The sequence below is a fragment of the Camelus dromedarius genome, chromosome 29 (assembly GCF_036321535.1).
Source record: "Camelus dromedarius isolate mCamDro1 chromosome 29, mCamDro1.pat, whole genome shotgun sequence".
Lineage (NCBI taxonomy): Eukaryota > Metazoa > Chordata > Mammalia > Artiodactyla > Camelidae > Camelus > Camelus dromedarius.
Window position 1 is genome coordinate 16982637 of NC_087464.1, and position 26641 is coordinate 17009277.

At 40.7% G+C, this 26641-nt stretch overlaps 1 protein-coding gene and 1 long non-coding RNA gene across 4 annotated transcripts in view; one reads left to right on the top strand and one right to left on the bottom strand.

Moving 5' to 3' along the window:
* The window catches only part of CRTC3 (CREB regulated transcription coactivator 3), an 87679-nt gene that overhangs the window by 51825 nt on the left and 9213 nt on the right, over positions 1–26641 (bottom strand). The window lies entirely within an intron of this gene.
* LOC135319566 (uncharacterized) lies at positions 10564–26583 on the top strand. The gene is made up of 4 exons (XR_010378288.1): positions 10564–10722; positions 20641–20814; positions 25999–26083; positions 26279–26583. It is a non-coding gene; the product is annotated as an uncharacterized LOC135319566 (long non-coding RNA).

Here is a 26641-nt window from a genome sequence, read left to right on the forward strand (position 1 = left end):
TGCCCCCACCGCCACCACCATGGAGGGGATAGGGACTGGAAGTTGAATCAATTGCCAATGGCCAATGATTTAATCAACAATGCTTATGTGATGATGCTTCCATAAAAACCCAAAAGGATGGGGTTGGGAGAACCTCCCCTCACCCCTGCATCTCTCCTCTTCTCCACAGTCAAGCTTTCCAATGAAGCTGTCTCAACCACCTCCTCAACTCCCACTCACCCCTCACCCCCCACCCTTCTACTCCACTGAAATTTCTCTCCCCAAGCTAACCATAGACTTTCCTGGTTACTAAATCCAATTGGACTTTTTCAGCTCTTAAGTTACTTGACCTCTTAGAAGCATCTGAAATTACTGACAATTCACTCTCCTGACTTCTGTGACTCCACACTTCTCCCGTTTTCCTCCTACTACCCTGGGAGTTTCCAGTCTTCCATGCTGAATCCTAAACTTCCTGATGGTCCTTTAAGTGCTGGGGTTCTTGAGGGCTCTGTCATACAAATCTCTATCTCCAGCCCAGACCTCTCACCAAAGCTTCAGACATATATAATCCAACAGCCCACTGGACAACTTTTCTAGGACTGCCTGGCAGGCATTTCAAACTCAGCGTGTTTAGAGGCAAATTTGTCATCTGCCTCCCATACCAGCTCAATCTTATGTGTTTCAAATCTCTGGAAAAGGCACCACCCCACAGCCTAGCCCTGGAAGTTCAGGGTCCTCCTGGAGCACTTCCTCCCAGGCCCTCCCCATCCCAAGCATCTCCAAGTATGGTCACTCAGACCTTCTAAACACTTCTCAAACCCACTAGTACCCTCAATTTCCCATCCACTCACTCCCAGAGATGACTGCAACAACCTTGTAACTGGTCTTTTGGTTTCTAATCCTGTTTCCTCCAACTTAGTTTCCACGCTGCAGTCAGAGTAATCTTCCTGAAACACAAATCTGATCACATCATTCAGCTGCATAAAGCCCATTAATGACAGGATTTTTAAAAAGAGATCCTAAAAAGCCTATTTTAAAGTTCACCTGGAAAGATAAATGTGCAAAAACAGCCTAGAAAAATTGCTGAAAAGAAGCGTAAGACTGAATTAACCCTACTAGGATTTTTAAATGTAATATAAAGCTAAACTAATCAGTAAAACAGTGTGATTCTGGTGTATGAATGGACACATAAATCAACAAGAGAGAATAGGAAGACTCAAAATATAATCAAACACGTGGGAATTTAGTATATGATAAAACTGGCATTTTTAATTAGTAGAGAAAAGATGATTATTCAATAAACAGTGTTGGGACAACTGGCTAACAAACTGAAAAAATAATTGTCAGATCCTCACTCCATACCTTACATTAGCATAAGCTCCTGATGGATCAAAGATTTTAAATCTAAAAATGACAGCACAGAGTATTACAAGAAACAAAGAAAAGACTATTTACAAAACCCAGAAGCCACCGAAAAACATTAAATTTTGACACAGTAAAAAATGCATGGAAAAAAATCTCATCATAAAGTCAAAAGACAAATAGCAAACTGAGAAAATATTTACAACTCATATCACAGATAAATGTCTACTTTATTTAATATACAAAAAGCTCCTAAAAAATCAGTAAGAAAAAGATCACCCACCCTAAAGAATTAAGGCAAAAGATATGAACAGATTCCTCACAGTAAAGATAATACATGATTCATAAACACAGGAAAAATGCACCTCACTTATAGTAAGAGAAATGTAATTTAAAACTACACAGACACATGATTTTTCATCTATAAGACTGACAAAGATCAGTTTGATAAAACACTGAGCTGGGGAGGAAGTGGGCAAACAGGCACTCTCATCCGCAGCAGGGAGGGATGTAAACTGGTACAACTCCTACGGAGTGGGGCGAACTGACATTACCTGTCAAAACTATAAATGCATCAACTCACTGTCCCAGCAATCCACTTCTAGAAAGCTTCCTTGCAGCTATACTTGCATGTGTATAAAATTATATGTGTTGTTTGTATACAACGTAGTCTGTATGTTTTTTAAAAGTCTGTAAATAACTTAAATGTTCATCAATGGGGAAACTAGTTGAATTAAATTATGGCAAATCTGTACACTAGAATGCTGTGCACTCAGAAAAAAAAAAAAAAAGAACCAGAATAAGGATGCTCTTGGTGAGCTGATATGGGTTAAAAATGTTTGAGAAATCTTGAAGTGATAAAGGCCATTCTAAATATACAAATTACAGCACAGAAGCCACAAAAAGACCAATACATTTGCCTCATAAAAATTAGATCAGAAAACTCCCAAATAAAAATTACTAAATGGAGAAAATATTTGGAATATACATGGCAGATTGTGGTAGACAGACTCTAAGGTGTCCCCCAGTGATCCCCACCTCCTGGTGTTCATGCCTTTGTGAAATTCCCTGCCCTCGAGTGTGGGCTAGACCTGTGACTTTCTTCTAACCAACAGGATATGACAATAGAGTGATTCTATTCTGAACTGTTAAGACTCTGTCTTGCTAGCAGTGGTGCTGGAGAAAACCCTCTCCATCGGCCTGGAAGGAATAAGCAGCCATGCAGTTAGTGGCCATGCTGGAAAAGCCCACATGGCAAGGAAGTGTGGTGGCCTGCAGGAGCAGGTGGGTGCCTCTGGCAAGAAACTGCTGCCTCAGTCCTGCAATCACAAGGAAATAAATTCTGCCAACAACCCAAGGGAGCTGAGAAACTCATTCTCAGTTCAGCTTCTGATGAGCCCACAGCCTCAGCCAGTATCTAGACTGTAGCCTGGTGAGGCCTTGAAGCAGAGAACCAGATAAGCTGTAACCAGACTTCTGACCCACAGAAACTGTCAGATAATAACATTATGTTGTTTTAAGCCACTAAGTTCATGGTAATTTGTTACACGGCAAGAGAAATCTGACACACAGAAAACCAATTTCCTTAATATACAGTAAAGAAGTCTTAAAAACCAATAAAAAGATAAAATACTCAATAGAAAAATAGGTAAAAGACTTAAAAACATAGTCTACAGAGTGGTAAATACAAATAGTTAAAGAAGCATAAAGAGATGCTCAACCTGCCGTTTGCGTCAAGTCCTTAGCAACTTAGAATGGGGCCAGACAAGTAGGGGCCATTCAGCATTATTTGTTGAATTTCACTCATAATTGAAGAAATGCCAATTAAAATAATGAGATGTCATTTTTAACCCAGTAGATTAGCAAAGATTAAAAAGACGGATACAACTTGAATCAACATTTCTCCAAAACAATATACAAATGGCCAATAAGCACAAGAAAAGATGCTCAGCATCACTTTTCATTAGAGAAATGCAAATCAACTACAATGAGGTATCATCCCACACGTATCAGGATGGCTACTATACAAAACACAGAAAATAACAAGTGTTGGAGAGGATGTAGAGCAATCAGAACTCTTGTACAGTTAGTGGGAATGTAAAATGGTACAGACAGCGTGGAGAACAGTGTGGCTGTTCTCCAAAATATAAAACAGAATTACCATATGATCCAGCAGTCCCACTTCTAAGAGTATATCGAAAAGAACTGAAAGTAGGATTTCAAAGAGATATTTACACACCCATGTTCACAGCAGCATTATTCACAATAGCCAAGATGTGGAAGCAACCCAAATGTCCTTCCATGGATGACTGGGTAAACAAAATGTGGTATATACATACAATGGAATACTATTCAGTCTGTAAAAAGAAGGAAATCTTGTCACATGCAACAACATAGATGGACCTGAAGGACATCATGCTAAATGAAATAATCCAGACATAAAAAGGCAAATACTGTATGATTTCACTAGTATGAAGTACCTAGAGTAGTCAAATTCATACAGTAAGTGGAATGGTGGTTACTGGGGCTGGGGGGTGGCAAATGGGGAGTTGCAATTTAATAGGAACAGAGTTTCTATTTGCAGGATGATAAAGTTCTGGAGATTGGTTGTGCAGCCATGCAAATACACTTAACATTACTGAACTGTATGGTTAAAAATGATAAATACGATAAATTTTACATTATGGGTTTTTAATTTTTTACCACTGTTTTAAAAAGTAGGTATATCCCGTGGTGCAGACGATATGAAGAAACAGACACTCTCGTAATGCTGGTGGGAACAGAAAGTGTAACTGCCTCTACAGGAACTACTTTGGTAATACTCACCCTACCTGTAAATGTACAAACCCTCTTACCCAGGTCTTTAACTTTTAGGAACAGATCCTACAGATACCCTTACATAAGTACCCAAGGATACATATAACAAGAACGTTCACTGCAGTTTTGCTTTGTAATAGTGAAAAACTAGGCTGTCGAAGTGTCCTTCCATGGAGACTGGTTAAGAAAATGATGGGATAGCTACATAAAGGTAAACGATGCAGCCACTGGAAAAAATACGTATCTCTATGCACTGGTACGGAAAGATGTCCAAGACATTCAAGTTTAGTTTTTAAAGGGGAAGTTATTTAGCATGGCATGGTTCCATGTGTGTAAAGAGAGAGTACGTATATACAACATATGCTTGCATAGACACACGAACTTCTGCAAAAGAAACCCTTGGCAATAGGTACCTCTGGGGGTTAGACTCGGGGAGGGTGTAAAGGAGAGAAAGGGAGACTTTTACTTTTCATTTATATGCTTCTACATTATTTGAGTTTTCATAACAAACAGGTATTCCTTTACATAAAAATTGAACTGGAAGAATGAGTGAACAAGCAGGCAAGCAAATAAATATTTCCCTAATATCTATACATTGCCCTGAGTACAAAAATCTAAATTCCTTAAAAAGAAAGTAAAATTCTTCGTGATCTGGTTCCTGTTTCACCCTCCAGCCTCGTCTCTCACCCCCGACCTCATTCTCAATCTACATTCCAGTCTCACCAAACCTCCAGTTCCTCAAACAGGACACACTTTCTCTTGCCTCCAAGCTTTGCCAAATGCTGTTTCTTTTGCTTGGGACACTCCACCCTTCAGTCATACAGCCCTCAAGTCCCAACTCACACATCTCTTCCTCCAGGAAGCCTTCCATGGCGTGTACCCCACGCCCACTCTGGGTTAGGCATGACTCAGATGTGTTCCAGCCTGTCTCTGAATCCCTCTGCCCTGGGTTTATCCCACGGTCTCACAGTGACTGGTAAAGTCATCTGCCTTTTCCACTGAACTGAAGTTCCGCCAAGCAGTCACCGTGCCTGCTGGGTCACTGTCCTGTCTGCGGCATCAAGCACTGCGTCTGGCATGGTGCTCAGTAAATCTTTGTCAAATTGGGCTTCCATTACAAAAGAAATATAACCACATTACAGGCAATTTAGGAACACAGAAGTGGGGAAGTGGAATTCTAATCCTACCATCCAAACACCACCACTGTTTTCACCCAGTGTTTTTGTTCCCTATGCATGTGTTTTCATAGCTGTATTCCCAAGCTGGACATTTTGACAAGACCCTTCCGACACAGACATTTCGGTCGGGGAACATTTTGCTGCATCCTGTCAAAACATGAGACTTTTATCAGCCAAAGTAAAGACTGCTGTTTTAAAATCAAGTAATGTGTACAAGAGACCACAGACATCCCAGACCCTTTCTCATCACTAACCTACACCTCATTCGGGGGGACTTTTACTTTGTATCCCATTAATTACTAGATTATGTGAACTCTTAAGAGGATGGATTACTGTTCTAACTTTTTAAAAAGCAATGATTTCATTTACAGTCTACTTGGTTAACTTCTAAAAATTATTATTCCTCCCCCCAAATAATTACTATAAAGAAGTTTTCAAACATCAATATAATGCATGTGTGGCTGAAGAAACTGTTAGGATTTCTATCCACTGAGAACGTCCATAACAGTGGTGAGGTCAAGAGTAAGAGACTGCACTGATGCCCACAGATCCCTCCCTATTCAGGTCCACAGAGAGAAGTTCGAGAACTTGAGAAGAAACCCACTTAAGATACAAGTGACTTTCTTAGAGCATCTCTGAGTTCTGTCTCCTCCCTCACAAACCTCCATCTCTTACCCTCAACCTGAGGTTAGGGGTTGGCAAAGGGGATGAGACTCAGGCACGGGATTAGGTTCTATGCTTTGCTTTTTACTTGACCTTTTTTTGTTAAGCTACATTAAAAGAAAAAAGACTAGTGTGACAGTGGCAGTGTCAGAAAGACCCTAGGGACAAACCAGCTATGTCCTAGCAGCTGTGTGGAAACTTCATATACTCCTATAACTATCAATGTATACTATTTTGTACCTCCTTTAAAATTTTTCCTTAATATAGTAATACAAGAATCTTTCCATGTGTGTGTAGGGTCTTTACATTCATAATTTTAAACTGTACTGAGCAGATGTAACATTTTACTCAAGTCAATTATTCACTGACAAATAATATTGCAGTATTATCAAGCGTAAAGTTTTCTTTTCATACATTGATTGCTTCCTCAGGATAGAGTCCCAAAAGTAGAATTCATCAAAGGATATAAATACATTAATACTTCATACATATTCCTAAACTGCTTTCAAAAAGATGATACTGATTTATAACATCTGCAATAATGTATACAAGAACAAATTTCATTACCCCCTCACCAACATTGAGTAGTAACTCAAAAATTTTCCTAACTTCATGAGCAAAAAGGCTAAATTATTACTATGACAATAACGAACCTTTATTGGCATTTACAAGGTTCCAAGCACAGTGCTAGATGGTTCACACACATCATCTCATTCAATATTACAACAATCTTGTGAGCTGGTACTAGTATTATCCCCATCTTACGAATGAGGAAACTGAGGCTTGGAAAGCTTACGTTCTTGAATGCAAAGCTCAGCAAGGGTGGAGACAGGCTTTGAACCCAAGCTGTCTAAAGTCTGACTCCATATGCCAACCACTCTTGCCTATGGTATCTCATTATGGTTTTAATCCATGTGTCATTGCTTATAGTGACAACAAACATACTCCCAAAGATTTCTTTGGTAGGTGAATTTCCTGTTGCCTAATTTTCTACCCATAGCAAATCCAAACAAGTCCAAAGGGTCAGAGGTAGTTTGAAAGTCAGGATTTCAGAGCCAAAGTTTTGACAAGGGGCAAGACAGGGTTTGTAGTAAGAGTAGACTGGAATCAAGAAAAGAATGTCTACAGTAACTGCAGGGACAAGATCTGGGGCCTTGGCCGTCTGCCTTTACTCAATCGCTGGGATGGTAAGGCTCCAAGGGCCAGATGAAGCACAAAGAGAATCAAAGCGCAGGGTTGAGCTTCTGGCCCTCCAGACAGCTTCAGAAGTTCCTGAAGGACTATCTCACTGCATTCTCATGTGTGAAGGCAAGACAACAGCTGGTACCAGCCCTAATGATGTCACCGGGTTAACAAATGAAGAAATCAGGAAATGGTTTCTTTTTTCTTCAAGAAATACTCTGGTTGAATTTCCTCAACAGGTTTCAACTTCTGCATTCAGAGAAAATAGTTCTGTTTTAAGTAATCCAACAAAAGAACAAAAACAAAAGAAAAAAATACATGCAAGAAGGACGGCCAGTAGTTACGAGCACAAACTCCACGGTCAAAGAGCCAGCAGGACTTGAAGTCTGGCTCTACTGTTTGCGGCTGCGTGACCCAGGGAAGTTGCTTAATCCTTCTTAGCCTCCGTTGTCCCCCTAGTAAATAGAGACAGTAACAGTACCCACCTCTGGGATTATTGGGAAGATGAAATAATGTACTCAAAGCACTTAGCAACAGGGCCTGACGCATGGTACAAATTCGGTATTTTCATCAGTAGGAGTGGTAGGAATGGTAGCGCTAATGGTAGTAATTCTGTTTGGAAAGGAGGGAAAAAGGAAATGGAGGGGGGGAAGGAAATAAATTTCCTTTTTCATTGCATTCAGAAACAAAGGGCAAATGTGCTGGTCATATGGTATGGAGTGGTTGAAAAACTCCAGACGAAGTAAGCAGAAACCTATTCTAGTATCAGCTACTTACTGGATGAGAAACATTAAACTAATCACCTACTTTTTCTTGCTTTCAGTTTTCTGACTGATCATGTAAGAGTGATGCATCAAAAGAACTACAGTGTCTATTCTGGTTCTAAGAATTCTGATTCATCTGCCAGGGCAGGTGGTCAGTATGAAAGCTCTCTCTCTGTCCCAAATTAGAGTCGTCCATTATTGGCAGAAGCCCCGTCAAGGCTATGCTTTGCTTCCCATAAATGTTCCCCTTTTAATATCCTTCTCTCTGCCTCATTTGGAGTTTCATTTTAACTTATAAGCTGTTTCAAACCTTCTAAATGATAGTTCTAAATTAATTAATTCTAAATTAACCCCCCAAACTACTTAGAGACTGAACAGGCACAGACTGGTAGAAAGCACGTCTTGAGTAATTTCATGAATGACAGACAAGATGGTGGGTGAGAGATACTGAGGAGAGATAAGCACAGCCTCTAATTCAACAGTGAGCCCCTGAGCTCCTGAGGCCACAGCAACGGGAGAAGACCTGCATGGCCACATCTGCTCCTGCTGGCCCCCCACCCTGCCCCGCCCTGCCCAACCTCACTAGCTCTCTGATCTTTTGGACTGCTGCTTGCCTTCTGGCTCTTTTCTTTGTTAATTGACTCGCCTCCCTCTTTTTCTTCCTGGCATTAGCCTCCCAGTTCTAGACTTTCCTGACCAAGTTCCAGTGTGAAAATCTCAGTTCAGGGGAGACTTAAAACTAACCCAAGGATAGATTTCCTAGATAGTCAAGAGAAGGACTGAAAGTAGGACTTAAACTAGAAAGAGACTTCTCAGGTGGCGGACAAGCAAACAAACAAACATCATCTAAGAGAAGGAACCAAGCAAGTCACATTGCACTGGGCATCTAGAAAAAGACATCTACCCAAACTGAGAAAAAGAAGGAATAAAACACTTTCCTAACTGAAAATGAATTGATTTTGTGTCTCTACTTGTTTAATTTGCAAAATAAGAGCAAAAGCCTGGGAAAGATAAACCTGGGTTTGAATTCTGACTCCATTACTTACCACTTTTGTGACCTTGGGCACATTACTGTTTAAGCACCAGTAAAATAGGGATAATAGTACTTATCTCAAGAGGGCTGATGTGAGGATTAAAAGCTACAGGATACACAAAGCACAGTCAGGTACTCAGTAACTGTTCGCACTCTTCTCCACGCCCCTGTTAAACTTCTATTTAATTTATGTCTGTGGGGAAGTGTTTTCCCTTGCATTCAAGCAAACTAGCATAAAAGAAGGTGGTTACCATGGTGATTGCTTCCAAAGGGGTTCCAGGAAAAAATGGATAGGGGAGAGCTTTCTGAAGTCACGTCCCAAGAGGTTGTGGGTAAAGCCAGAAAAGGGCTAAGATGTTAGTTAGCTAGCTGTTGCCAAGGCAGCCAATTTCTATACCCAAGGAGTTCCTTGAAGCACAGACTATTGCCTTTGAATGGGGAAACACTTTGGTACCCGGCATCAAGGCCTGTGTAGAATCTTCTACAGATGTTATCCTGACTCTTGGAAAATACCCAAAGTAATCATAAACAACTAAAGCTTCATTTTTAAAGTCTAAAGTGTAAAAACTGGCTGTTTCATAACAGAGACCAATCCTGACTCTTAACTATTGTGAAATTTTGCAGGGAGTCAGACCAAAACTTTGGCTGTTTCTACTGCCAAAAATGTGAGAACTTGAAAAGTTTAGCTAGAGACAATCACTGTTTTAAAGGTGGTGCCTCTTCTCCCTCTGTTATGATCTGGCAGTCAGAGGCTGGATTCGGGGAGAAAGGTAAGAGGGTTACTTCATATTAATATGATTTGAACTTAACACGAAATTCAAATGCAAGGGAATCCGGAGACCTGGGCTCTGCCCTCGTGCTGGCTCTGCCACTGCCCAGGTCTGTCTTCTCTCTCTGGATATCCCCTCTACCTTTCCCAGAAGCCACACTGGGTCACGGGATCAATGTACAGCCTGGCTACCCTAGGACAGGCCAATGAAGACTTTCAGCAAAAGTGTTTTCATCTAGTCAGTGAAGAATGAGCAGGACATAGCTAGCTAGTCTGGAATTTAAGCAGCTTAATATAAACAGCAAAAGCCGAGTTCTCTAGCCCTGCGTAGGGTACTTGCAACAAAAGAGGGAAAAATGATACCAACAATTTATTGAAGTCAAATTAGAAGGCTGGTGTGCCCAGCTTCTCGTATTTCACACAATGGGAGAGTCTGTACCAGAAATTTTGCAACATTTCTTGAGCAATAACTATGTGCTGGGCATTGTTCTAAGGATATCTGTGCATTAACTAATTTAATCCTCATAACATTATACTAGGTACTATTTAGTAGCCACATCTCAGGTGAGTGAGCTGAGGCATAGACAGGTTAGGGATCTTGTCTAAAGTCCCAGTGCTAGTTAGCAGTGAGACTGGTAATGGGACCTCCAGTCTGACTCCAAGGACCACACTCTTGACCCCATGCTGAGATACTGAAGCAGAGGGTGAAAACTGTTTTTATTTTAACGCACTGGATGGCAAGTTGTAGAGACTTACGGAAGAGATTTACTGAAGTGGCTTTTTCCAAACAAGGACTTTTGTGTTATTAAAGGTTTCTGAGAGACCCATTTTGCTGAATCCCCAAGGGACTTCCAAGACAGTCCTTGTGTGAGACATCTCCACAAAGTAAACCTGCACCAGAGGCTGCAACCAGGAACACTGGTGATTCATTCACAGGACATTTACCATCCGGACGCACCTGGACCTGCAGTTCAGGTAGGTGGCATCTGGCTGCTGCGCTCAGTCCCTGCTGCTTCCCCAACGGGACCTTTGAGGGCCTGCAGAGCTGGTGACCTGATAATATGTCAGACAATCAGAAGGGCCTCCTAGGTTTTGACCATGTGAATTATGCATCTAGTTTCTGTTGCCTTTGAAGCTCACCCCATGGGGCAGGTCTGAAGTACCCATCATTGGTTCTATCAGTGCCCTGAACTTGCAGGGAGAAAGCAGACTCTGCTTGCAGACAGACAATGAATGCCTGATCGTTTGGAGTCACGCCCATAAATTCCAAGACTCTTTTGAAATTTCTGATTATGTGGCCAAAGTCTGGGAAATGTTTGGGTCTACTTGACTCTGAGAAAATGCATTCTCTTTCAAGAATCTGCTAAAACCAAAGCTGAGAGACACCATCAGTGACGCAAATTGAGTCAGGATTTAGAGCTGGTCCTAACCAAATGAACATCCCACAAGGTTCGCTAGCACTCAGGAAATATTTGTTGAATGAATGAATCTGTGTTCTCATTGGCCCAATCAGTCACTAACACCAGACCTCTAACTACAGGTACACCTTGCTTTATCGTGCTTTGTGGATATTCCATGTTTTAGAAATTGAAGGTTTGTGGCAACCCTGTATCGAGCAAGTCTATTGGTGCCATTTTTCCAACAGCATTTACTCACTTCATGTCTCTGTGTCACATTTTGGTAATTCTCGCAATATTTCAAACTTTTTCATTATTATTATATTCATCATGGTGACCTGTGATCAGTGATCTTTGATGTCACTACTGTAATTGTTTTAGGGCACCATGGCCTGTATCCATGTAAGACAGCAAACTTAAGCAGTAAATGTTGTGTGTGTTCTGACCGCTTCCCTGACTGGCTGTTCCCCCATCTCGCTCCCTCTCCTCAGTCTCCCCATTCCCTGAAACACAGTAATATTGAAATTAGGCCAGTTAATAACCTTACAATGGCCTTTAAGTGTTCAAGTGAAAGGAAGAGTCACATGTTTTTCACTTTAAATCAAAAGCTACGTATGGTTAGGCTCAGTGAGGGAGGCACATCAAAAGCCGGGACAGGCAAAAACTGAGCCTCTTACACCAAAGAGATAGCCAAGTTGTGAGTGCAAAGTTAAAGTTCCTGAAGGAAATGAAAAGTGCTACTCCTGTGAACACACAAATGATAAGAAAGAGAAACAGCCTTACTGCTGACATGGGGAAAGATTGAGTGGTCTGGATAGAAGATCAAACCAGTCACAACATTCCCTAAAGCCAAAGCCTAATCCAGAGCAAGGCCCGAACTCTCTTCACTTCTGTGAAGGCTGAGAGGTGAGGAGGCTACATTTCCTAAGGCTATAGCTGCTTAGATAGTGATTCCTCTGAAGGACCTGGGCAAAAGTCAACGGAAAACCTTCAAGAATTCATTACTCCTGATGCCATTAAGAACATTCATGACTCATGGGAAGTTGTCAAAAAGAAGTTGATTGCAGGGCGTAAGGTACAGCTCAAGTGGTAGAGCGCATGGTTAGCATGCACAAAGTCCTGGGTTCAATTCCCAGTACCTCCTCTAAAAAATAAATAAACCTAATTACCTCCCGTCACCCACAAAAAATAAAAATTAAAAAAAAGAAGTTGATTCCAACCCTCAAGGATGACTGACTTCAGTGGAGGAAGTTACTGTAGATATAGTGGAAGCAGCAAGAAAACCAGACACAGAAGTGGAGCCTGAAGATATAATTGAATTGCTACAACCTCATGATAAACTTTAATATAAGTTGCTCCCTATGGATGAGGAAAGAAAGGGGTTTCTTGAGATGAAATCTACTCCTGGTGAAGATGTGGTGAAGACTGCTGACGTGACAACAAAGGATTTAGACTATCACATACACTTAACTGATAAAGCAGCAGCAGAGTTTGAGAAGACTGACTCCAGTTTTGAAAGAAGTTCTGTTGTGGGTGAAATGCTACCAAACAGCATTGCCTGCTACAGAGAAATCATCTGTGGAAGGAAGAGTGAATAGATGTGGCCAACTTCATTGCTGCCTTATTTTAAACGACATTGCCATAGCCACCCGCCCTTCAGCAGCCACCACCTCTGATCAGTCAGCAACCATGAACATCGAGGCAAGACCCTCTAGCAGCAAGATTAGGACTCACTGAAGGCTCAGATGACGGTTAGCATTTTTTAGCAATAAAGTATTTTTTAATTAAGGTATGTACATTTTTTAGACATAATGCTATTATACTTAACAGCCCACATAAACATAACTTGTATGTGCACTGGGAAACAAAAAAAAAAATCATGTGACTTGCTTTATTGTGAAATTTGCTTTATTGTGGTGATCTGAACCTGAACTTGCAGTATCTCTAAGGTAATGCCTATATATGAATAAAAGAAAACTCCAAAAACATTATCAAAAGATAAATGAATTTTCCTCAAAATGTGACAATAGGACATTGTGTATATCAAAAAACTCCTGCAACTTGGTAAGAAAAAAAGAAGAAAGAAAAGAAAGAAAACTGGGCTAAGGTTATAAACAGAAAATTTCCAGAAGAAATCTTAATGGCCAGTAAATATATCAAAAAAAAAAAAAAAAGTCACCAACAATCAGGAAAATACATTTGAAAATAACATACCCATGATCTCATGTAATCCTTTTACCTGAGAGGTGGAATCATTGTCTACATTTTATAACTGAGGAAACTGAAGATTAAAGAGGTTTTAACTCAACTAATAACTGACAGAGCTGGGACCTGAAGGCAGATTTGTCGAACAGAAAAGTCTGTGTTTGTTTTAACATGCTTCCCTCTCTGATTATTTGTGTGGTTGCTCAGATCTTCCTGATCAAGTCACTTAACTTCTCTAATTAGATTCAGTTTTCTCATAGGCAAAATGAGAATCACAGAAGTACCATCACATAAGGTTACTGTGAGAATTAAATGAGATAATGCACATGAAATGCTGGGAACAGTGCTGACACACAACAAATATTCAACTACCTGATTCATTCATTCAACAAATATCTAATGAACTCATACCCTGGCCAGGTTCTAGAACAGACTTTGGGGATACAGCAGTGAACCCAAGTGCCCTTGGCCTTATGCAGCTTATATTCCAATGGAGGAAACAGAGTATAAATAAGATAAATAGATGGAATATATAGTACATTGGATAGTGAGGAGAAAAATATTAAGCAGGAAAGAGGTGGGGGTGGTGATTTTAAAGAGGCAAGGCCTCACTGAAGGGAGATACTTGGATTACAGCTAGGAGAAGTGAGGAAGTAAGGCATTCAGTTATCTGGGGGAAGAGCGCTCCGGGCAGTGAGATCCCAGGGAGGGTCCAAGGAGCAGAGAAAAAGGCCAGTGTGGCTGCAGGGAGGGGGCCCGCGTGACAGTTCTGTGCAGACATGCAGCAGGTAAGAGCAGAGAGGCAGCCGGATGCGTGGGGCCGCGACTGCACTTTGCACTTTGGTTTTACTCTGTGAGATGGGAAGCCACGGGAGGATTCTGAAAAGAGAAGTGGTATCATCTGGATCATCTTTTAAAAGGGTCACTCAGATGGCTGTGTTGAAAATAACTGAAAGGGGATAAGACAGAAGCCAGGAAACCAGTCGGGAGGCTCTTTGCAAGAATCCAGGGCAGAGATGATAGCGATTCAGACCAGGGCAGTCAGATCCTGGATGTAATTTTACTGTAGAATCAATTTGCTGATGACTCGGCTATGGGATGTCAGAGAACGGGAGGAGTTAAGGATGATTCCGAGGTTTTGGCCTGAGTAACTGGAAGAAAGGAGTTGCCATTTGCTGAGATAAGTGGCCAGAACAGAGGCTTCCTGACTGCAGGCACTGCAGAACAATGAGAAATCTAGGACACTCTGGAATCCAATCAGAAAGGCAAAATGGGTAGTTGACATTAGGAAAGTGCATCTGTCACTGCTTTAGGGCAGGACTTCAGTCCCTGGGAGAGACGCGGATAAAAACAAGGCCGAGGGATATGAGGCAGGTTACCATGGGATTCTGGCACCCAGGAACCAAACAAGAGTCCAGTTATCAGAGCTAAGGCACAAGGCCAGTAGTGGGGACTTGAAGCCAAATTACAGGCTCTGAGGCAGCCTCAGTCCCTCTGCTCAGCTCCAGCTGGGTCTTAGAGACGGCAAGGGGCTGGCTAGTCCGGGATCAAATGGCCTCCAGAGCCTGAGGAAGAAGGCTACACTGGAAGCCAGAAACCAAACAGACCTGACTCCATCTCTGCCCATAGCCGTGTCATCAGGGTGATGTGGGCATATTCAGACTGATTCTAGGCCTTTAACATACTGGACAGGGCCACAAGGCCAGATGACTACATGAAAGAAAGGTCCACGTGTGCAGAAATACAAGTCCCTCCAAGTGGGGCCCCATTTTGAACCTGTCTTAGACCTTAGCGGGGAAGGAGGAAAGGCAGGTCCTGGGATCAGAAGAGTTGGGGTGCCAGTTTGCCAAGGGACTGTGAAATAAAAGCAAGAAATGTTCTAAGGGCCAGACAGGAAGCAATGGTAGCTACTGCCACCTCCCTGTCACCAAAAGGAGAGAAAGCAACCTCAAGGGGAATAGTTCAAACAAAGGGGGTGGGGGAGCTGCTCCAGGGTGTGATGCTGGGGGCTGGCGGGGTGGGTGGTTCCACTTAGAAGTACAAGGTTAAGTACAGATTAACTTGTGATTGGTCTCAGCGATGTCTCTTTTACCAAGTGTGTTATCAGACTCCCAGACACTGATTAAATTATTTTCTATACAGTTTCTTTCCTAGCTAGAGTATAAGATATTCCCACCAAAATACAAAGAATTTCTTTAAAAATTAATCCAAGTAGGGAAATATATGTTATGGCTCCTTGTCTGATGACTTCATTAATGTATTTATTTTCATATTTTATTGTAAAGATAGATATATATATATATATATCTACTTCATAATTATTATAAAGAGAATAATTTCTTTAGTTGGCTCTAAAAATGAAATTGCAGTTATTTTCTAGAAGTAGCATTAATACATACTACCAAACAATTAGAAAGTAAATCTTCAATTTTCTAATATGGAAATATCTGTACAAATGCCTAGTTTTTTCTTAAGTCACATTTCTCAGACAGTCATAGGTTTTCTATGCATAATTGTACACCTTCTCAGTTTTTATGAAAGTTCTCCAAATTTAAAACAATGAATTTTTAGAGCAAAATATGAGAGGTATTGCAGAAAGAGCCATGAAGCCCCAGCGAAAGCAGTGCTAGGCAGCCCTGGCCACTCACTACCCAGGGGACTCAGCCCCTTACGCCAGCCTCAAGGCCTGTGTGATTACACTTTGTGCTTCAGTAAATACGCAAACTACTTTACATCATGAACTTTGGAGTTATTCTGGAATAGCCCACACTTGGAATGTTAGATCTATAAAGGCTAAGGACCTAAGGTAATAAATATTCAGGCTAAGGCAATAAGTATTCAAATCAGAGTCAAAAGTTTTGTTAGGTTAAGTATATTTGCTAAAAAGCAACAAAGCCACATGTATTAATAATCTTACAAGCATTTTTACTTTGAATAATTCTACCTATAGGAGTCTATGATTAGAAACACAGATGACTCATACGCCAAGGTGTTTATTACTATATTATTTATAATCAAGGAAAACCAGAGTCAACCAAAATATCCAAATACAGAGGGAGTGGTTATAAGTAAGTCATATGCGATGAAATATTTAGCTATTAAAACTGTACTTATTAAGTATCTTAATAACTTAGGGAAAGGATGATTACATAATGGCTGAAATTTTTTAAAGAATATAAATATGCAGAATATCACCTGTATAAAAGATGCATGAAAAATAACTAAAATAAAACATTAAAATAGTAATTTCTAGTTGATGAAATATGGATAATTTTTTGTTTTTTCATTTTTACATATTTTCCCGAATTTTATACAATGAGCATGTATTACTTTTATAATGAATTAAGGACCAAGCTATAAACAAACACAATGTCTTACTTTCCCTGAGTAAAAAGATTTAAAACTGAAAGCTGAAAAAGAAAAAGAACACTAGAGCCAATGTTTCTCTGCTACAGTCCTGTGTACACAACCTGTCTCTCCTGCAACTTGATTATAAGCTTCTTAAATGGACATTCCCTGACTTATCTTCATAAGCCCAATAATAGCTTACTCATAACAGGTGCTCGGTAGACATTTATTAATGGGTAAAGTCAGGGCAAGTCACAGTAGCTGTTTAATGTATAAGGAAAGTGATATTAACAGTCAGAACAAGTATTTCCTTGGTATCTACACATTTGGACATGATAAGAACAGGGGACATTGGGGAGTGTGGCACTTTAGTCTGACAAGTGGCAGAACAGAGATTTGCCACGTGGAGAAGCACGAACATGAGAGACTGTGAACAGTACGCTCTGTGGCAAAAAGGCCAGCACCCCCAGACCAGTGGTTCTCACACCTGATTCTGCCTCACATGAAGCACTCAACTTTCCAGTGCAGGACCTGTTCTAGCAGGTATCTCCGGGCTTCCCTTCCAGGCATTCTCCCACTTCTCAAAATGGAAACCAACAGCAAAGCTATAGGGGGATAACCTTGACTTAGCTCCAATCACCTTTTAAAAATAATTCTCAAGCGCTGGCAGCTTATTGATAAGAACAAATTGCTTGTGACACAACTCACAAGGGAGCCCAGCACTCTGCGGGGAGTGACACCTTGGCTAAGAGCCGCCCCAGTAACAGAAACACAGCAACAAGCCCTGATTGTCCAGGCTCGGGCAGAGTGCCCACATGCATTATCCCCGCTTCATCCTCACCAGGACCCTGAGAAGTACACTATTAACATTTTACAAATGCAGACATGGGGGCTTTTAGACTTAAATGACAGCAGAGCTAGAACTCCGCCCAGGCTGACACCAAAGCCCGAGAGGCAGCAGTGGAGGTAGAGATGGCCAGAGAGGGGGTGGTAGAAGTAACTACGGTGGTGGAGCTGGGGGGGGGGGGTAGTAACAATACCCACGACAAGGGGAAGGACCTCTAACGTGCTCCCCCGTGCCAGGCGTGGCCCAAAGAGCGTTACAGGTATTAACTCACTGATTCCTCACGACAAAACTCTGATACTGGCATTACTACCATCCTCACTTCACAGGTAAAGGAACTAAGGCTGAGATGTTAAGTGATTTGTCCTAGGTCACCCGGCTGGGAAGTGGCCGAGGCTGGATCTGAATTCACAGTCTGACCTTTTGGCCATCATACTACACAGCCTTTGTACTGCCCTAAAGCTTGTCTTTTAAAGCAAAATGGACATTGGCACATTAGTCCTCACAGTATTTCTTTTCAAACAGACCACTAGTTTGAAGTTCCCATCTCTTCCTACTTTCTAGCATAAGAAACTTAAATTAGTGGAACACAGTTCAGCCTTTAAAGCCCTATTTGGAGTATCCATGCTATTCCTGACCCCCTATCATGTGAACAATTGGGAGCACGTGAAAGGCAGAATGAAAGCGGCCATGTTCCAGGTCTCTTGGTCAAGTCCTCATGGATGCAGATGTTCCTAATTCAGTGTGTGGGGCCGCTGTTCCCTGTCCCGTCTGTTATTTCAAAGGCCTTTATTCTCGATGACTAGAGATTCATGAGTTGTCTACTTTTCTCTTTCATTCTGTAAGTTTTCTATTCAACACATATGGTTAGATAAAAAGGAAGAGGAAAAAAGTACTACTCAAATCTGTATTAAAAATATGACAACCATATTCTTGGTCACAGTTCCTATTTTGGGACAGATGCAGATTCCAAAGCTATTAAGTAAGCCCCCAACTTTCTGTGCTTCTCACTATTTCCTTAGGCAGAAGAGAATAATGTCCCACTGGAAGCCAAAATTAAAGGCAAACCAAGGAGCAAATCAAACACATAGATAGATAGTAAAAAAAAAAAAAAAATCACAGTTGCAAAGTGCACACAGTTTGGGAGGTACAGACTCCTAAAGCATTTAGAGACAAATTCAGAAAAATACTGTTTTCTGAAAAAGAAACTAAGACTTAACAGAGATATTAGGAATCAGTGTAAATCTTCCCTGGAAATAATGCATGCTAAAATAATTTGTAAATGTGTTCTTCTAAATCTCACGCAGAAGCCCAAGGTCACTGCCCTATCTCATTATATCTAATAGTATTTGGATAAAGGGGTATTGTTTCAGGGCTGACAGAGAGCATGCTGTACCCAAGAGCAGGGCTGGCTAAGGTTTATGGCCTTGGGAACAAAATTTCCTCTCCCTTTTAAGTTTTGAGCAGATGACTATGCCACAAGAGCCACAAACGATGATGAATGAGCACACATAAACAGGCTTCAGTGAGTGGCTTGGGAAGGAATCAGTTATCTTTGCACCCTAGTTCCCTTAACTCACTCCAGCTCCCAAATCCCTTGGTCAATGCTTCCATGCCTCCCATTATCTCAGTTTATCTTATGGATAATTATTATTATCCCTGTTTTATATACAACCCCCCTACCCCCTGCAAAAAAACCCAGGCTAAGAGAGGTTGAAAGAAAGCCCAGGATCACAGATCAAAAGGGCAAGGGAGCCAGGACTCAAGCCCAGGTCTGCTGGACCCCAAGCCGTGTTATTCATCACACCACAGCCCCACCCCAGGCAGTATCCAGAGGAAGCAGAGGCTGAGGGCAAGCTCACTCTGCAGGTCACTGCCAAAATTCCAGGAGACAAAAGAACTAGATGAGAGCTGGGCAGGAAATGTGAGCAGCTGGGGGCTGAAAGTAGAGACAGACAGAACTTCTGAAGACCAACAGATGGCACAAGAGGCCGTTCCGAGGTCTCTGCGGAGACTCTCAACTGTGACCCAAGCCAGAACCATTTTGGGACAGTCTCTTCGACTCCATGGTCACTCACGGCTTAAGGCAGAGCAGCCCTTCTTCAGTGAGAGGCAGTGGCCGAAAAAGAAGGGTAGTTAATCCTCTCTTATAGGAGAAGGGGAGCAGGAGAGCACAAAGCCCTCCCAGGGTCAGCTGCTTCATTCAGATGCCCACCTGCATGTATGTGTGTGCGTGCGTGTGTGCATGCGTGTGCTGTAATTTAAGGATGAGCCCTTCCACACAGCCTTTCAGATCAACATCCACCTTCTATTGTGTGGAATTCTGCCAACCCCGAGATTTGATTTTGCAGGCATCCTTGTGAAATGCATGTGTCTCAGAATAGTGAAATGGAGGCCACTTTTTTTATATGAAATTTAATGAGAATACTTTTCTTATAATCCCAATAAGCGCTTTAGCCAAGACACAGAAATCTGCCTGGCTGATGAAGGAAAGAAGGCAGGGGGAGATCACCTTAAAGCACTGGGCTTGCAGGGGCAGGTGAAGCCTTAACCTGGTGCTGACACGGGACACAAATGCAGCATGAGTGCCACCCACCACGTGTGCCCACTGAGGACTTCAGGTGGGGCTTCCCGAGAAGCTGAATCTTTAATTTGTATTTATTTTAAGTCATCTTCATGAAAGATTTAAACACAGCCATGTCTCCCATACTGGACAGCACAGGTCTTGGCAGGGTGGGGAGAATTGAGAAGAGCACAGGAGAAAAAGAGGTAGAAAGCGATAAACAGAAACTTCTTACTTCAAACTTGTTCCTGGGCACCATGTGTGTTAATGACTGACCACTGCTTAGCACCTGAGAGCTTCCAATGCTCCTGCTGCATTTCCTCCGAGCTCATTAGATGCTCATAACAACCCTATCAGGTGACTGTCGAAATCATGGAGGCTCAGGGGAGGTGGTCTGTGGGTCCTCAGGTTGTTTACCTCCAAGATGTCCGGACAGCATCAAGGAACCTCAGCTCTTCTGTCAGGAGAGAAGTACAAGACCCTACACCTTCTGTGAGGATATTCAATGAAATTCAGTCTCTCTTGTTTCACTACAGAAGCTCCTCACCTTCTTGTACTTGGCTCCTTGAAGCTCAGAGTGTTCCCTGGGCTGTGTAGCAGGGGCGCAGGTCTCCACCCTTCATCGAAATCTGCTTCTGCTGCCCTCTCCCCCTCGTCAGACCCTCACAGCCCACAGCCAGGAGGACAAGGGCCCGGAGGAGCTCTGAGAGGTATGCTTCAACTGCAGAAAGCGGGGCTGCTTGGGACCAGCATGGTGGTACCTTTTTTAATTTACTGAGAAGTTCTTTGGCCTGGTATGTAATCGATTTATACATACAATGCATACACACACATATTCTATGAATAAACAGTGAAAACAATCCAAACATGCAACAGTAAGGGAGCAGTTCAATAAACTGTGGTGCATCCATGTGACAGAATATCGTAAGTCACTAGAAATAATATTTTTGAAAATCATTTAAACATACAAGAAAATGTGCATGACATAAAAAAGAAGATACAAAACTATACATGCAGTACGATGCTGACTTTCTTAAAAATATTTACGGTCACAACAAAAATAATGAAAAAAGCCAAGGTGTGAACGGGGATGTTACATGTTTTCTATGAGAAGCAAGTGTCACTTTCTATAGTCAGGAAAAAATGTTGTTTTTAAAATTTGTCTATGAATATCTAAAAAAGGTATCTTACCTTTTTAGAGAAGAGGATAGAGACACTAGATTAACAGTTGCTTAAAGGCTGGATGGCGGGCAAGGTAGGAGTGCAATGGGTATTGATTGCTAATGGGTGTGGGCTATTTTTCAGAGGGGATGAAAATGTTCTAAACTTCTATTATTATGATGGTTGCAAACCCTGTGAATATACTAAAAAACATTAACTCATTCCCTTTAAGTGGGTGAATTATATGACATGTAAATTACATCTTAATAAAATGCTTTAAACAAAGTATACAGAATAAATTTTATATATAATAATCCTGATTTGTTAACATCACTCTCCTTTATCTTTATGTTGTATATTGACTCAGCCATTAGAGTGAGTTTAAAACCTGCAATTGTGCTGTCACATTCTCCTTGTTATACCAGTTTCTGCTTTTTGCAATTTGTTGCTGTGTTCTTTTATCACATACAACTCAAATAAAGTCATGACACTTATCAAATACATATACCAACCCCAAATGGTCTTTGTGAAAATTAAAAAATCTCTGTATAGTGAGCTGAATGCAGTGCTTGGCACACAGCACATACTCAATAAATGTGGGCTATTATTAGTTGTAGTATTTTGAGGTTAATATTGCTACTTATATTTTCCATTTGCTTGAATTTAACTGATATACCAGTTGCCAACCATTTTTTAAAGAATCTTATAAAAATTTTAAAGGAAATGCAGCAAAGGAAAGCCATTAAAATCGAATTAGGAGTCAAAGACTCGATTTTTAAGTTCTGCTTCTCTTACATACTTGCTGTGCAAACTCTGGGCCTCTCTAGACCCATGTGCATTGGTGGAAGGTCTCAGAAGAATCACCATTCTGGATCCGGCCATCCAGTCTTTGCTGCCTTGGAACAGGACTTTCTCCCTTTGGTCACCAAACTGTTCCCTAAATTAGTTAGAACTTGTAAACCCTCAGCTATAAACAAGATGATGCAATTTTGTTAAAACATCGTAGTCAGAAATGTAAAAAGTGTGGTTAGTTTTTAGTGACATAATTTGAAAGGACCAGGTGGGTTAGGTGAAGGCTATGAAAGGCTACAACTGTACCCTGGTATCCCTATACAAAGAGATGCCCTCTGTCCCTCTCATGTGGCTGCCGACAATCAGGTGCCCTAGCTGTCACACAGGCTGGAACGCGCTAGAGAACAGTTAGCCGTCCCCTAACCAGAAGACACAGCCCTAGCCCTGAGAGGAGACGATAATGCCCACTTCCTCTCTCTGCTTTCAAAGCACATGTGCCAGGCCCTGCCTAGAAATAGGAGGGCTCTTACTCTAGCCACCCCTGACCGATGACCTGTCCCTTGCTAAGGATTACCAGAAGGCAGTCTGAAAAGCTTACTTTGGTTTACTTATCTGATAAGTTTGTGTTCTCTGAATAAAGGCCCAAGGGGTTAGAGGAAAGAATGTGCTTTTAGATTCTCCACTAGGATAGAAAATTGGTCTTTAACCAATATTAAATAGTGATTATGCATTAATAGTGCTATGCTCACCAACGAATGTATTAAAGATCAAGTCGAATAATAAATACGAAAACATTTTGTAAACTCCAAAATGATCTATAAACATGAAAGAGGATTGTGTTTAAATAATGATCAGCAACTTAACTTGAATCAAAATCTGTGCTTCTGTACCATATTCATGGATTAGAAGACTCAGTACTATTAAGATATCAGTTCTCCCCAACCTGATTACAGATTCAATGCAACCTCATTTAAAATCCCAGCAGGCCTTTTTGTAGAAGACAGTAAGCTGAGTCGACAATGTGGAGGAATTAGAACCCCCGTACACCGTTGGTAGGGATGTAAAATGGTGCAGCCACTGTAGGAAACAGAATGGGGGCTCCTCAAATAGAATTACCATATGATCCAGCAATCCCAATTCTGGGTATGTATCAAAAAGAACTGAAAGCAGGATTTCAAAGAGACATTTGCACACCCATGTTCATAGCAGCATTATTCACAATAGCTAAGAGATGGAAGTAACCCAAGTGCCCATCAGTGGATGAATGGATAAACAAAATGTGGCACTTATGTACAATGAAGTATTATTCAGCCTTAAACAGGAAGGATATCCTGTCACACGCTATAATATGGATGAGCCTTGAGGACATTATGCTAAGTGAAATAAGCCACTCACAAAAAGACAAGTATTGTGTGACTCCACTTACATGAGGTACCTAGAGGAGTCAAATTCATAGACACAGAAAGTAAAATAGTGGTTGCTAGGGGCCGGGGGAAGAGAAAATGGAGAGTTGTCGTTTAATGGGTATAGAATTTCAGTTTTATAAGATGAAGACGTTCAGGAGACTGGTTGCACAACAATGTGAATATACTTAACACTACTGAAATGTACACTTAAAATGGTTAAGGTGATAAATTTTATGTTGTGTTAATTTTACAATTAAAAAAACTGAAATACCAAGTGTTGGAGAGAGAGTGCAGATTCACTGGAACTCTCATAGACTGCTGGTGGGAATGCAAAATGATATATCCATTTTGTAAAACAGTTTGGCAGTCTCTTACAAAGCTAAATATACACTTACCACATGATCCAGAAGTTCTACTACCAGGTGTTTACACAAAAACTGAACGTGAATATCTTCATTCACAATTGCCAAAAGGTGGAAGCAATCCAAATGCTCATCAACTGATGAATGGATAAACAAATTAAAGTACCTCCATACAACGGAATACTACTCAGCAATGAAAAGAATGAACTACTGATAAATGCAGTGTACTGGATTGGATCATGTTCCCCCAAAAAGATATGTTCAAGTCCTAACCCCAAGTACCTATGAATGTGATTTTATTTGGGAAGATAAGCTTTGCAGATGTGATGCAGCTACAAGCCAAGGGACACCAAGGACTGGCAGCAGCCAACAGAAGCTAGGAAGAGACGAGGAAGGATTCTTCCCTAGAGTCTCCAGAGAGCGTGGCTCTACTAATACCCTGATTTCAGACTTCGAGCCCAGAACTGTGAGAGAATAAACTCCCTCTTGTCTTAGCCACCACTCAGTTTGTGGTGCTGTTAGGGGAGCCCTAGGAAACTCATCCATGCCACAGCAATGCATGATGATCAAATGCAGTATGCTAAGTGGAACAAGAACTCAAAAGACTACATACTTTTGATTCCATTTATAGGACACACTGGAAAAGGCAAAACTACAGATCAGTGGTTGCAGAGGCCGGAGGTAAGGGGTGAAAATAGACTACAAAGGGAATTTTGCGGGGATGATGAAACTGTTCTGTATCTTGATTGTGGTGGTAATTACACAACACAAAACTGTAAATCTAAAACAGGTAAATTGTACTTTATGTAAACTATACCTTAAAAACATTTATTAAAAAAAAAAAACCTATGCTTCTGGGATCCCCCCCCCCTTTTTTCTTTTCAGTTTGATGAGAATTCTGGGAAGGGGACTCCTACTGGCCTAGTCAGAGATAATGCAAGGATCAAAACAACAATAATAGTTATAGAGTATAACCTATTAAATGAATTAAGAAATCAAAAAACTTCATAGAGAGAAATAAATAAATGTACAAATTGAAAGTCTGATGAGAATCAGGATAAAGTATCTTCTCACAAAATATTTATTGATTACAAAGACTTTAGAGTGGAGAAGACAAACAGACACCACCTTAATTAAGTGATAAAAGTGAACATCATGAAAATGAAAAATCACCCACTTAGTGGGACTGGATAACAGCATCACTTCTGGCTATTCCTGCCAAAGATGCACAATCTAAACCATGAAGAAACATCAGACAAACCCCAATAGAGGGATATTCTACAAAATAACTGGTCTGTGATCTTCAGAAGTGGCAAGGTCACAAAAGTCAAAAGTAATTTTTTAATGTCAAAAATAAGATTGAAAAATTGTTCCAGACTGAAGGAGACTAAAGACAGCGTAGGTGTTCTCACCAGATCCTTTTGCTACAGAGGACAGTAATGGGACATGGGTGAAACCTGAAAGGGGTCTCAGGATCAAATGGTAATAAAGCATTGCTGTTAATTTTCCTGATTTTGTTGGCTCTATTTAGGTGACGTACAACAACGTCCTTGCTTGTAGGAAATACACGGTGAAGTATTTGGGGTTGACAGGGCAGGTCAGCAATCTATTCTCAAGAGGAAAAAACCAGTTATTTTTACTGTGCTTCCAACTTTTCTGTAAGTTTGTGATTGTCTCAAAGTTTAAAAAGTACCCAAAGAAAGACTCCTGGGAAGATCAATGGCTGTCACTTCATCCCAAAGAAAGGGACATGATAGTAAATTCTATATTCCTCTAAAGTTGACTAGTAAAGTACCACAAAATCGGGATCTCAAACAGCATATCCTGACAATGTTCTGTTTTCTGAAGCATGAAAGCCAGCATAAAGCAGAGATCTACTTTATTTGGATACTGAATGACCCAATAGGCCAAAATGTAAGATTGTTCGATCTACAGAGGTAGATGTCTAACATAGGCAGCATTATCCTAATTATTATATAGTAATTATTCTAATAAGCAGTATTATTCTAATTAGGCAGTGAGATTTCAGTGTCATTATATTAAAGACAAAATCCTAGAGTAATAAGGCACAAACATGTTCATACAGTACTTTTTCTAATCACTTTATGTTTAAGAGTTCCTATCAGCACTCTCAAATGGAAGTCTCCATTTAAATAATATTTTTATTTTACAGGACATCATCAAACAAGTGAACCAGATTTCACAACTAAGAAAGAAGACAGTAGTTTTAAAGTGAAGAGGCATCCAAATGAATAAAGGTACACTTCATCTTCAAGTTTGTATCTCAAATTTAACACCAGATCTTAAATTCTGTAATTAGAATGTCAGGCTTCTAATTTTTCAGAAAGTGTATATCTAAATTTAATTCAGATCTTGACAACCATTGTCACACACACAAAAAAACAAACAACCATTGTCTGAATCACCAATTCCACACTGTTTTTTTGAACTAGGCTCTTCAATAATATGAATAATTAAAGCATCCTATGATACTGCACTAATCTGAATGCAATACAATCTACGACTTAGATCTGCACTGTCCAGCGTGGTAGAAACTAGCCACATGAAGGTAGTGAAGCATGGCTGCTACCAGGTAAGATGTGCTTTAAGTGTGGATTTCAAAGACTTAGTACGAAAAAAAAAAGAATGTGAGATATCTCATTAGGTTTTTTATACTGATTATATGTTGAAATATTAATATTTTGGACATATTGGGTCACATAATTATTTAAATTATTTATACGGTTTTAAAGTTAGTTACACCAGTCTCTTTTTCTTTAATGTGGCTACAGAAAAGTTCAGATTGTATGTGTGGC